The sequence below is a fragment of the Cebus imitator genome, unplaced genomic scaffold, assembly GCF_001604975.1.
Source record: "Cebus imitator isolate Cc_AM_T3 unplaced genomic scaffold, Cebus_imitator-1.0 Scaffold683, whole genome shotgun sequence".
Classification (NCBI taxonomy): domain Eukaryota; kingdom Metazoa; phylum Chordata; class Mammalia; order Primates; family Cebidae; genus Cebus; species Cebus imitator.
Genome location: NW_016107998.1, coordinates 351,808 through 365,566, shown reverse-complemented (window position 1 = coordinate 365,566; position 13,759 = coordinate 351,808).

Here is a 13,759-nt window from a genome sequence, read left to right as displayed (position 1 = left end):
AATATACACTCCTGACTTGTAGTCTTCTTAGATCACCCTTTTATAACATCCAGTTTTTATGCAACTGGTAGAAATCTAATACTTTACTAACCCCTACCCTAAGGTATTTCTGTTGATAACTCTAAGTCCAAAAATTTAATGCATAACTACTGTGCTGAAAACACATTGCTGTCTTAATTCTTTATTAATATATCTTTAGGCTATTTACTAATTTATTTATTTTGAGATGGAGTCTCACTCTGTCGCCAAGGTGGGAGTGCAGTGGTGCCATCCCCACTCACGGCAACCCCCGCCTCCTGGGTTCAAGTGATTCTCCTGCTCAGGCTCCCAAGTAGCTGGTGTTACAGGTGCCCACCACCAAGCCCAGCTAATTTTTTATTTTTAGTACAGACAAGGTTTCACCATGTTGGACAGGCTGGTCTCAAACTCCTGACCTCAGGCAATCCTCCTGCCTTGGTCTCCCAAAGTGCAGGGATTACAGGTGTGAGCCACCACATCCGGACATCTTTAGACTTTTCTAATGATTATATTATAATCACACAAATTCAATCCTATTTTTTTTTAAGCTGTAAGGAAAAAAGAATGGGGGTGAGCAGAGAAGAGGATTTCATTGGATTGATCATTCCCCACTGACATGGCCTGGCTCTTTGTCCTTATCCAAATCTCACCTTGAATTGTAATCCTTATAATTCCCATGTGTCAAGGGCGGGACAACATGGAGGACATTGGATCATGGTAGTGGTTTCCCCCATGCTATTCTCATGATAAGAGTGAGTCCCACAGGATCTGATGGTTTGGTAAGCATTTTGCATTACCCCTGATAGTACTTATTCTCTCTCCTGCCACACCTCTGTGAATAGGTGCCTTCTGCCATGATTGTAAGTTTCCTGATCCTTCCCAGCCAGGTGGAACTGTAGTCAATTAAACCTCTTCATTTATAAATTACCCAGTCAGGTATTTCTTCGTAGCAGAGTGAAAATAGACTATACACTCACCATGATTATACAGCCAGAGTGAGCTTGAACTAGCAGAAGTGTCTTTTCTATTTCTCTCATTTATTCCCATGTACTCAGAGTATTCCTAATGACATGAGATTTTAGGGTTTATATATATATGATTTCGAACACAGAACCCTGTTTTGTATGTACTAAACATAATTGAGCATACTGTAAATTCTATATACATTACATTATCCATGAGCATTAAAAAAAATTAAAGGCTATTTTTGATACCACATAATTCTTACTTTAATACTGACTTTGAAAGAAAATCCCACATTCAATGTTTCTTCATTACATACAACCTAATTACAGAAAAGTTAAATGTGTAACATTTTGTATTGTAGATATGGAAAATGTAAATTAAAATATTGATGCAGCTGCTGCACAGGGACAACACTATTGTCTTGAAAAACTGGTGCTTTTCAAGAATAGTAGCTAAAATATCTGAATTTTCTTTTAGGGTAAAATAAATACTGATCTCTAAAAGTAATGGTTCTCTATAATTTAGCCTAGTATACGTTATGATACACGCAATATATCGTTTCAAAAACATATGTGATCTCCACCATTACACAATATTACTTACACAACAAAGTTGCACATGTATACTCTGAAATAAAGAAACAAACCAAAAATTATAATTTTTTTATATCTTTAAAGATAGAAATTAAATATTCACATTGCCTCCTTTGTATGGAGACATTTTGTGGTAGGAATAGACATTTTAATATTTCTGAAGTACAGATATTGTTATACTCAAGAAATGTCCAGAATCCAAATTACAGTAAAATGATTTCTGCCATGACAGATTGAAAACCAAAATTTTTTAAACCATCAAGATATGCAATACACACACACACACACACACACACACACTAGTGTGTGTGTTTGTGTATCTCCAAATTTACCACGTTGGTAATAACAATAAAAAAATGAGAACACAATCATGATAAAGGTAAAATCACCATTTCAGATATTAATGAAATGCAGCTATTTCCAGAACTAACACCTTAATTATGAAGTTTTACTTTTATTAATTTTCCAACCTGTCAAGAAAAGCATGCTTATATGTTACATTTACGAGAATGCCATTACTGGGATATTAACAATTAAGCTATCTTTAAGAAATATGAAATTATAGGCATTCTGAGTATTCTTTTTACTATCTTTGTGCATTTACTTATAAATGTGATCCATAGAGAAAAATATTCACTCAAGTATTAAGGTCAATTCTATTAGAAAATTTGAAAAACAGTTCTACTGTTTTACCATAAATTCTAGATCCTTTGAAAAATATCATCCAGTGAATTACATTATTTGTAAGACTAAATAGTGGGTTAACTTAAGCTGTTATTTTGAAATAATAGCAATTAAAGAACTTTTATTAGCAATGCTATATTATGAAAACAGTTCTATAAAGTCCTTTTATATAAAGTCATACCAAAATATTGTAAGTCCTTTGCCTGCTTGAAAAAGAGAATTAAAATTTTGAATATGTTTACAAGATAAACAGAAGAGGAAAACTACAACAACATATTATAAATAACTTAATTAATTTTTCTCTAATCCTCTCATTTTCAATCATCCATTACAATGTTTCAGCATTTCTTTTACTACTTGTCCCAATTTTAAATGTTTTTCCAATCTCACAGCATATAATCTCAAAAAGATATAAGTAAACACAGTATAAACCATTTTAGATGTTTTTTTTTTCCTTTCTAATTTTCCACAGTGGCTCAAGAAACACTTCAAGAAAAGCTTTGAACAACAGCTTTAAATCTGTGTCATAGCGCTGTAACCGGAGTTTGATGTAAAATTATTGCCTCTCTTAAGGTTTATAGAAGACATAGAGAAACTGTAACTAAATTATACATTTAGCTTCGAAGAAATAGTCCAAAAATGTCTTTAAAATGTAAAGAAATGAGGAAATAATATCTGTCCCCTTTCCTTTTTCAAAAGCCTTTGAATAATTTTGCTGTACTGGAGAGCTAAGAAAGATACTTGAATAAAGAAAATTCTCTGAAGTCTTTGCCTTTCTAGTATGCTTCATGTTGTCAGTAAAATACAATTAGAAAAGTGAAAGTTTCTTCCTATTCAAGAAATAGGAAAAAAAAAAAAAAAGAAAGTCAGACTAGATCTTCCATTTGAACTTAAAAAACAAATAGCCCACTTGGGGTGTGCTGGCTCACCCTTGCAATTCCAGCACTTTGGGAGGCCGAGGAGAGTGGATCACCTGAGGTTAGGAGCTCAAGACCAGCCTGGCCAATATGGTGAAATGCCATCTCTTCTAAAAATACAAAAATTAGCCAGGCATGGTAATCTGTGCTTGTAATCCCAGCTACTCTGGAGGCTGAGGCAGGACAATCGCTTGAATTCAGGAGGCAGAGGTTGCAGTGAGCCAAGATCACGCCATTGCACTCCAGTCTGGGCAACAAGAACATAACTCCATGTCAAAAAACTAAAATAATAATAATGGCCCAGTCATTTAAAGTTAAGCTGCTATAAATTCAAATTAAAATATTATAACTTCAGCATTTTAAACTCAACCTCCATGGAATCACAAATAAAACAGCCATAAAATAATTACAAAAGGAAATGAGAAAGATAATTAAACACTTAACTATAGGAAATTAACTAAACATGAAAGAAAACAGTAATACAGGGAGTGAGGGACAAAGAGCTGTAAAGCACGTTTAAAAGAAAAAAAAGCGGCAAAAAAAATTTACAGAAATCTCCCTCTATCATTAAGTATTGGCACAATAGACAAAAAGAGAGATATAAGAGACTCATTTATATCCAAAAACTCAAGTAGATTGAAAGTGAAAGGACTGAAAAAGATATTCCATGCAAATAATCAAAACAGAGCAAAAGTGGCTGTACAAATATCACACAAAATAGACTGTAAATCAGAAAAGTTTATGAGACAAAGAAAGATCATACATTAATAAAAGCTTCAATACAGTAGGAGGATGTAACAATTATGAACATTTCTTCAATTAATGGCAGACCATCAAAATATATAAAGCAAAATGGACAGAGTTGAAGGCAAAAATAAACCCTTCTACAATAATAGTTGAAGACTTCTATACCCCACTCTCAACAACTAGAGAGATAAGTTAGGAAACAGAAGACTTAACACAATAAACCAACTCGATCTAACAGACAGATACAGAACTGTCCAACAACAGAATACACATTCTTTCCAAGTACACATGAGACATTTTCCAGGATAGACTATATGTTGGGCCCACATGGGGTATGGTGGCTCACAAATTAACACTCGAATAGATTTTTAAAAATACGTATATGAATGTGGTCAGGTATCTTCCCTGACCATAATGAGATGAAGCTAGAAATCAGTAATGGAATTATATCTGAAATATTCACAAAATTCTGGAAATGAAACAACATTCTCTTATTAGTAAATAGCCAGTGGGTTAAAGAAGAAATCACAAGGAAAATTGGGAAATTTCTTAGAGTCTAATAAAAATAAAATATACAAAAACTTATGGGATGCAGCAAAGTGGTGCTGAGGGGGAAAATAATACCTATAAATACTCACATGACAAAAAAAGGTCTTAAATCAACAACCTAACTTTGCAAATTTAAAGAACTAGAAAAAGAATAATTTGAACCCAGCCCTCACAGAATAAATGAAATAAGGATTAAAGCCGAAAAAAATGAAACACAAAAAAACCAATAAAATCAAAAATTGTATTTTTGAAAAGATTAACAAAACTTTATCTAGACTACGAAAAAAGACCAAAGACTCAAATAAATAAAATCAGACATAAAGTGACATTACAACTGACACCACAGAAATTGAAAGGACCTTTAGTGGNAGAGAGAATTCTCAAATTACTAAAAACAAAATGAAAGTGGGGGCATCACAATGGATTCTCCAGAAATTAAAAGTATTATAAGAGATTAAAGTGATCAATTGTAGCCCAACAAATTGAATAACCTAGATAAAATGGACTAATTTTTGAAACACAACACCTAATATGACTAAGTTAATGAAGAAATAGACCATCTTAACAGACTGATAGCTAGTAAGGTTGAATCAGTAATAGAAAAATCTCCTGACGAATAAAAGTCCTCGACCTGATGGCTTTACTGGTGAATCATAACAAAACGTAAAACCAGGAGTGGTAGTGTGCATCTATAATCCCAGCTACTCAGGAGGCTGAGGCAGGAGAATTGCATGAACCTGGGAGGTGGAGGTTGCAGTGAGCTGAGATCACGCCACTGCACTCCAGCCTGGGTGACAGAGTGAGACTCTGTCTCAACAACAAAACAACAACAACAACAAAAGAATTTCAATTTATGATTGCTCATATAAAATACAATTGATTTTTGTTTTTAAAAATTATTTTAAGTTTTATTTTTTTATTTTTGTATAGAGACAGGGTTTCACCATGTTGCCCAGGCTGGTCTCAAATTCCTGGGCTCAAGAGATCCTCCCTCTTCAGCTTCCCAAAATGCTTGAATTACAGGCATGAACCACCACAGTTGGCCTGATTTTTATTTTTTATTTTTATTTTTTAGAATTTATTTTAGTTCATTCTTTATTTTTTTTCCTCAGAGATCCTTGTCTTGACCAGTCAGATTTTTAAAATACTGCTCTTATATCTTTCAGTCTTGGTGAACACACTTATTATCCCTGACAGTTTAAAAAAATTCCATCAGCTAATGATTTCATCAGCATTTCTGCATCTAATAGTGTTGTTTGTAAAGACAGTTTTACTTCTTCCTTTCTAACTTAGGTAACTTTTGTTTGTTTTCTTGACTTATTTCACCTGCTAGACTCTCTAGTGCAATGTTAAAAAGAAGTGATGTGAGCATATTCCTTATTTTAAACAAGACGAAAACAAAGGAACAATGAACAAGTGGGATTTATATAAATTCCTGTACCAAAATATGTGTACCTGGTAGCTTGGAAGACTTAACCACAACAATAATTACATTAAATCTAGTCTTTTACCATCATGCACAATATTAGCTTCAGGTATTTCATAAATGTCCTTTATTAAGTTGGGAAGGACCACATTATTCCTAATTTGTTTTTGAAAAAAATCAGTTAAGTGTACTAGATTTTGTTAAAAACCTTTTCTGTATCTATTGAGATGTTATAGTTTTTTCTTTTTTAGTTTGCTAATATAGTAAATTATATTGGTTGATTTCTATTGTAAATCATCTTCATTCCTGAGATAAACTCTACTTAGTCATGCTGTATTTTTCTTTGTATATATTGTCAGATCTGACTTAATAAAATTTTGTTTAGAAGTTTATATTTTTTGTTTATGAGGAATATTGGTCTGTAGATTTATATTTTTGCAATGTATTATTTTTGATAGTGGTATCACATAATGTTGCCCTTATAGAATAAATTGGGAAGTATTTTTCCTCAAATTTCTGAAATAGTTTGTTTAGAACTGGTTTCATTTATTTTTAAATATATGGTGGAATTCACCAGTGAAGTCCTGTTGACCTAGGAGTTTTCTTGGTGAGAAGGTTTTAAATAATAATTCAATTTCCTTAACTGATGTGGCATATTCATATTATCTATTTTTCTTCAGTAAGCTTTGGTAGTTTCTGTCTTTCAAAAAAACTGTCCACTTTATGTTTTGAATTTATTGTTTAAAGTTTGTTTCATCTTTTTAATTAAAGTTTTTATAGCATTCCTTTACTATCTTTTTAATAGCAATAAAATTTGTAATGATTCTATGTCAAAAAAAAATCATCAACTAACATCAGTGCTTCTCCAACATCACAAAAACACTGAAGAGGAGGGAACACTCTTTAACTCATTTGATGAAGCCAGGATTACCCTAATACCAAAGTCAGGCAGCAGCACCACAAGAAAAGACAACTAAACACCAATAAACCTTATAAACGTTAATGTAAGACCCTCAACAACATACTAGAAAGGTAGCAGCATTTAAAAAGGATTATACACTTGGATCAAGCGGAATTTAATTCTAGAATACAATAATGGTTCAACATACAAAAGCAATCAATATAGTACACCAAGTTAACAGAATGAAAGAAAGAAAAAACAAATAATCATCTCAATGGGTATAAAAAGAGCATTTGGTATAATTCAGCACTTAACAAAGTAGAAACAGATGGAAAAAACTTCAACATAATAAAAGCCATATATTAAAAATCCACAACAAACATCATACTCGATGTTGAAAGACTGAAAGCTTTTCCTCTAATCAGGAACAAGGCTACATACTTTCTCCAGTTTTTTCAACCCAGAGTAATTAGGCAAAATAAATAAATAAACAAACAAACAAAAGCATCTTAATTGAAAAGAAAAATATTATCTATGTTTGCACATGATATAATCTTATATGTTAAAACCCCTATAAATTTTATTGAACTGTTTAATAAATGAATTTAGCAAGTAACAGGATACGAACTCAACACAAATGTTAACTGCATTTATATACTAACATGAACAATTTGAAAAGGAAGTTACAATTTTATTCACAGTAGCATTAGGAAGAATAAAATACTTTTGAATTAACCAATTAAATGAAAGACTTACACAATGAAAACTACAAAACACAGCTGAAAGAAATTAGATATATATATACATAAAAATAATACTATGTTCATGAATTCAAAGGCTTAATATTGTTAAGATGTTAATACTACCTAAAGGAATCTGTAGATTTAATACAAATGTTATTAAAATTACAATAATGTCTTTTGCAGGAAGAGAAAAATGTATCCTAAAATTTATATGAAACCTCAAGTTACCCTGAATAGCCTAATGTGTCTTATAAAACAGAAAAAAACTGGAGAACTCATACTTTCTAATTTCAAAACTTATAACAATTTTACAGTAATCAGAACATTGTGGTACTGGCACAGAGACATACAATACAACAGATAATCATGAAATAAACTCTCAAATATTTGGTTAAGTGATTTTTGACAAGGAGGCCAATACCATTTAATTGAGAAAGGACAGTTTTTTCAACAAGTGGCGATGGAAAAATTAGATATCCACATGCTGAAGAATTAAGATGACACCAAAGGCATAGGGAACACTAACTAAATAGAAAAAGTAGACTTTATTAATCATTTCTCAAATTGTGCATTAAAAGATATTGTCAACAGAGTAAAAAGGCAACCTATAGAATAGAAGAAAATATTTTTAAATCATGTAACTGATAAAAATTAATATCCAGAATACAAAGTGATCTCCTAAAATTCAACAACAATAAATGAAAAACATGATTTTAAAAATGGGCAAAAGGCTTGAACATTTCTCTAAAGAAGATATAAAATGGCCAAACAGCATATGCAAAGATGTTCAACATCACTAATGATGAAGGAAATGCAAATCAAAACTACAATGAGATACCACCTCATACCCTTTAGGGTGGCTACTTCCAAAATACCCAGAAAATAAGTGTTGCTAAAGATGAAAAATTTTAAACACTTGTGCACTGTTGGTGGGAATGACAAAAGGTGTGGTCACCATGGAAAACAGTATGGCAGTTTCTAAAATTATCAAAAATAGAATTAGCATATTATCCAGTAAATCCACTTCTGAGTACGTATTGAAACAAACTGAAAACAGGGTTCAAAGAGATATGTGAATAACTATGTTTATAGTAGCATTATTCACATAGCCAAAATGTGGAAGTAGCCCAAGTATCCATTGACTCATGATTGGATAAGCAAAACATGGAATATACACAATGGAATATTATATAGCCTTCAAAGGAAGGAAATTCTGACATTTGAGACAACATGGACTAAGCTGGTAAACATTGTGCTAAGTGAAATAAGTCATAAAAAGATTGATACTTTCTGATTCCACTTATATGAGGTGCTTTACAGTAGTCAAAATCATCGTGACAAAAAGTGAAATGGCAGTTGCAAGAAGCTGCTGGGAATGGGGAATGGGGAGTCAGTGTTGTTTAATGGGTTGAGTTTCAGCTTAAAATAATAAGAGTTATGGAAATGGTTGGTGGTGATGTTTGTATAACATTACGAATGTATTTATTAACACAGAACTGTATACTTAAAAGTGGATAAAATGGTAAAGTTTATGTTGCTTGTGTTTTACCATGATAAAAAATTCAAAAAAACAACGTGGTCTATGAAAGTCCAAACAAAAGCTGTGAAATACAGCTCTAAGATAATATTATAATGATTTTGAATCATATTATTATATTTTATCTGAGCTTTGCTCAGGTTTCACATGAATTGTGGGTTAGAATGCTATAAAATTACTAAACTTTGAGAATCACAACACTTCTAGACAAAGCATAACAATTGATTTGCTATCCAAACTTCAGAAAATCATTTGACCACCCATCTCCCTATTTTCTGATTCCCAAAATTGGAATAATGGCAACTCTTTCTATGGATTTCACTGAGATTCCAAGATGATCAACTTGGAAAATGGATTTCAAGTGCCTTGAAATGTATAAAACATGAGGACATCAGTCAAATATTATAAATGAAAAAATAAAGATGAGTAAAATTTTATACCATGAATAAAGATCGATGCTATTTTGCACTCATTAAACTTAGAAAAATTTATTTGTTCTTGCACATTAAGATTTATATGCCAAGGTGACATTTAAATTTGTTTAAAATGAAACTACAGTACAGACACACACACACACACACACACACACACACACACGGATACACTAAAAGATGTACTGTGAACTTACTCTACTTCACCAAAATTAATAAATAATTCACCATTATAAATTATTGATATTGCATTACAAAGCTAATTCCAAACAATGTGAGAATTGCATTGATTTTAAAAAATGAAAATTTAAATGTTAAAAAAAATTTTAAGAAACCTTGCAGGAAATGGTGTTTTATTATTCACTCCCTTTTCTATCAAGACAAATAAGTTGAATCAGGTAAACAGGAGTGCTTGAATGAAATGTGATTTATAGCCTTATTTAGATTTGTTTGGTCATTAGTTTATGCTAATTTTTAAAACAATTTTTTAAAATTATTTGAACTTCTGAGCAATTGACTCCACAGATTAATGTTTGATTGGTTTCAAGAGGAAATCAAGAAGGTACAATTACAGTGCTTCCCAGGAGTCTAGAATTTATGCTAAAACACAAAAGGAAATAATTTTGCAACTTAACAAATGGACTGATATGGGTTGAATGTTTCTGTTTCCCCCAAAACCATATGATGAAGCCTAAATCCCCAATGAAGTGCAGTTTGGAAGTGGAGTCTTTGAGAGGCACTTAAGTCATGAAGGTACAGAGCTAATGATGAGATTAGTGTACTTGAAAGAAGAGAACTGAGAGATATGATTCTAATCTCCCTCTCCACTACATGTGAGGACAAAATGAGAAGAAATCTATTTGCAAACCAGGAAGAGTGTCCATACCAGACACTGAATCTGCCTGTGCCTTGATCTTGGACTTCCCAGCCTCCAAAACCATGAGAAAATACATTTCTGTGGTTTAGGTCCATTAGTCTATGGTATTCTTTTATGATCATTTGAGCTAAGTAAGTCACAAATAGAACACTGTTTATACCCATTGATTTAGCACTTTTCAAGTCAGTTGAACATTAATTTTTTAGTTGTGACATCATAGTAAATATCCAATGGAAAGTTTATTGTTTAATCTAATTTAGAAAGAAATAATTGATATCATTGATTTAGTGAGTTCAAAACAACTGGTTAGCTACATTGGTTATGCCCTAATAACTTTTACTTTACCAAGTAAGTATATTTTCTTTTTTCCTACCAGAGTCCAGAGTGTTTTCTACATCTGTGAGTGGATTCATGACTGTCAACATCTTGTGGTAATTCTAATTATGGACATATTCTGACCGAGAGTTACCAGTTGAACAATTCTCATGTTACAGATAAGCCCTGAAGTTAGTGAGCCCCTGCACATGTCAACTGTTAATCTAAATGTTTTTGGTGTTTTGTTTGTTTCATATATCATAAATAACATCTGTTCCTTATGTTTCTATGAGCACTTAAACCCAAAATGCTCACAGACTGAAGAGAGAAACATTGAACAATCTAATAGAATGAGAGGACTGGAAGTCAAGAGTACACTAAGCACAAGTATTACTTGTGGTAAGTCAATTTAATATTCTGTTTTTTATGTTTTTTAATATCAAATAGAAGCGTTGGACTAATTTCTCTCCTGCGCTGTTATTTCATAACTTGTATCTAAAACTCTACTAAATCCTTTGAGGTGCAGCTGCCAAACAGTGGAAGTACACTTGTTCTGGGGAATAAAGATGCACAAAATGAGGTATTCATTAAAGTTTGCATCTCTTTACCCTTCTCATAACCTCTTCTTTGTTTTGTTTTGTTTTTGAGACAAAGTGTTGCTTTATCTCTCAGGCTGGAGCGCAGTGGCACCATCTCGGCTCACTGCAACCTCTGCCTCCCAGGTTCAAGTGATTCTCCTGTCTTATCCTCCCGAGTAGATAGGACTACAGGCATGCGCCACCATGCCTGGCTAAATTTTATATTTTTAGTAAAGATGGCATTTCACCATGTTGCTCAAACTGGTCTCAAACTCCTGACCTAAAGTGATCTTCCGCCCACCTCAGCCTCCCAAAGTCCTGGGATTGCAGGTGTGAGCCACCGTGCCAGCCCCCTCTCATAACCTCTCAAAAGAGACTGTGCTCTAGCATTCAGTGATTTTCTGTTTTTCTCAAAGAAGCAATAAAAGCTATTGAAATTTAAATCAAGAAAGGGAAAAAATGGGAGATAATTGTGGTGAAATTATGTTAATAATTTAAGACACTCAGTTTCTTTTTTTAAATAAATAATTCTCTAGCCATGATTCAATTAATTATCATAATGTCCCCTTGAGGAAGTTAAGTTGCTGGCATTTTATGATAAAAAAAAAAAAAAAAAAAAAAAGCTAAATGTTACTTAAGAGGTACCTCTCCCAGCTTTATTTTTAACACTAACTGCCCTTTGCCTAGAGTATGCTAAAATATTGCAATAACACCACATATATTCTTTTCATGTGGTCAAAAATTACATTGTCTTCAGGTTTATTTTATGAACCTGATCTATCATGAAATGTAATTCTGTACTACAGTTTGGTAAATTCAAGCTCTTTTAGTTTTCCAAATAAATAAGAATTTAATAACTAAATTGACTTTACCAGCTTTCATGAGCTTATCTGCTCTTCCATTAATTTACTGTGTGGTGTTGCTCAAGTTCTTTAAGTTTTTTGTTCCTCATATTCTCCTTTACAAATGGTTGACCATTAAATGATCCTGTTAATATTTTAATTTCTTAGATGCACTGTACAAACTTGAAATAATTTTGTTGTCATTATGCCTAATCTTTATTGCTTAAAAGGAAAAGTGCCGCGGAAACCATGACTAGATGTTTCATACTACAACGTTCTAACACTTCCTCAAGTTTGCAGAAATATATGTGCAAAGCATACATCTCAATAGGTATCCCTTCCTAACTATTTTGTTTGCCATCGAAGAAGAGAATTACGGATAGAACAGAAATAAAGTTCAAAACTTTCTTTAGAAATTTTAGGTATATATAAATTCATCGAGTGCTAGAACTGGAAATGACCCAGTCCTGCTCTCTCATTTTTAAATGCATGAGAGCTGTGAAGGATAGTGATTAAGCAAAAGTGTTTGGAGACAGAAAGACCAGGGTTGGACAACTAACTCTACCACTGAAGAACTCTGTAGACTTGGCCAAAACCTAGACCCTGACTTTTTTAAGTTTTATAATTGAGTTATTCATTTCTAATTTGTCAAATTATTGGCATTTAAAAAGGCAATGCATTCAAAATACTTGTATGGAGAGCAAAGGAAGGAGGAATAGGGAATTAAAAAAAAATAGAGTGATGTGCTTTTCTTTCCACTGACCTGCCAGATTTTTTTTTTTAACTACTGTTGTTCTTTCATTCAATTTTCCATTTCTCTTCTCTTTTTCCTCTTCTAGACTGGGCCATGGATAAGGAGCTTATAGGCACTGGACTGTGGATATGTAACTTTGCCTCCCTATCTGTTAACCCTCATTGCGGTAGTTTCCATTGAGAACTATAAAATGAACAAGTCTGAGGAGAGAGCCAATTTGCCAAAGATCACTTTCTCTTTGTGTTACTTAAAGCCCCAGCAGACTGTGGCATTCAACTACTATTGTCTTCTTCATTTGTACCATATTGTGTTGCTAATATCCCTATTAGCGCTTCTTTTCTTGGAGTCTAATTATCTGCTGATGTTTCTTTTAGTCTGAGTTCCTTGAGGGCATAGGGTATATATTACTTTTTGTTCTTTTAAATTCCAGTGCAGTTTTGGCACATGATAACTGTTCATGATGAATGGATAGAATTTACGTTTCAGGTTAATAATGGAAAATATGTTTATAAAAAGAGGAAAAATAGAAGGCCTTGCATATGATGCGCATTGAATTGCAAATCAATCTATGAAGTTGTGAGAGCTTGACATACATAATTAACGGTCATGATACTTGATAAGTTTGCAAGTGTTTAGCATGGCGCTGTCTATGTGGACTCTTTTTTAAACTTAATGATTACACTTGATTTGCTTGATATATGAAGAGTGTGATGCTTTCTTTGACATTGGTTAATCTTTGGATACACTGGATTGGGAAAATGTGGCACATATACACCATGGAGTATTATGCAGCCATCAAAAACAATGAGTTTGGGTCCTTTGTAGGGACATGGATGAACCTGGAAACCATCATTCTCAGCAAACTGACAGAAGAGCAGAAG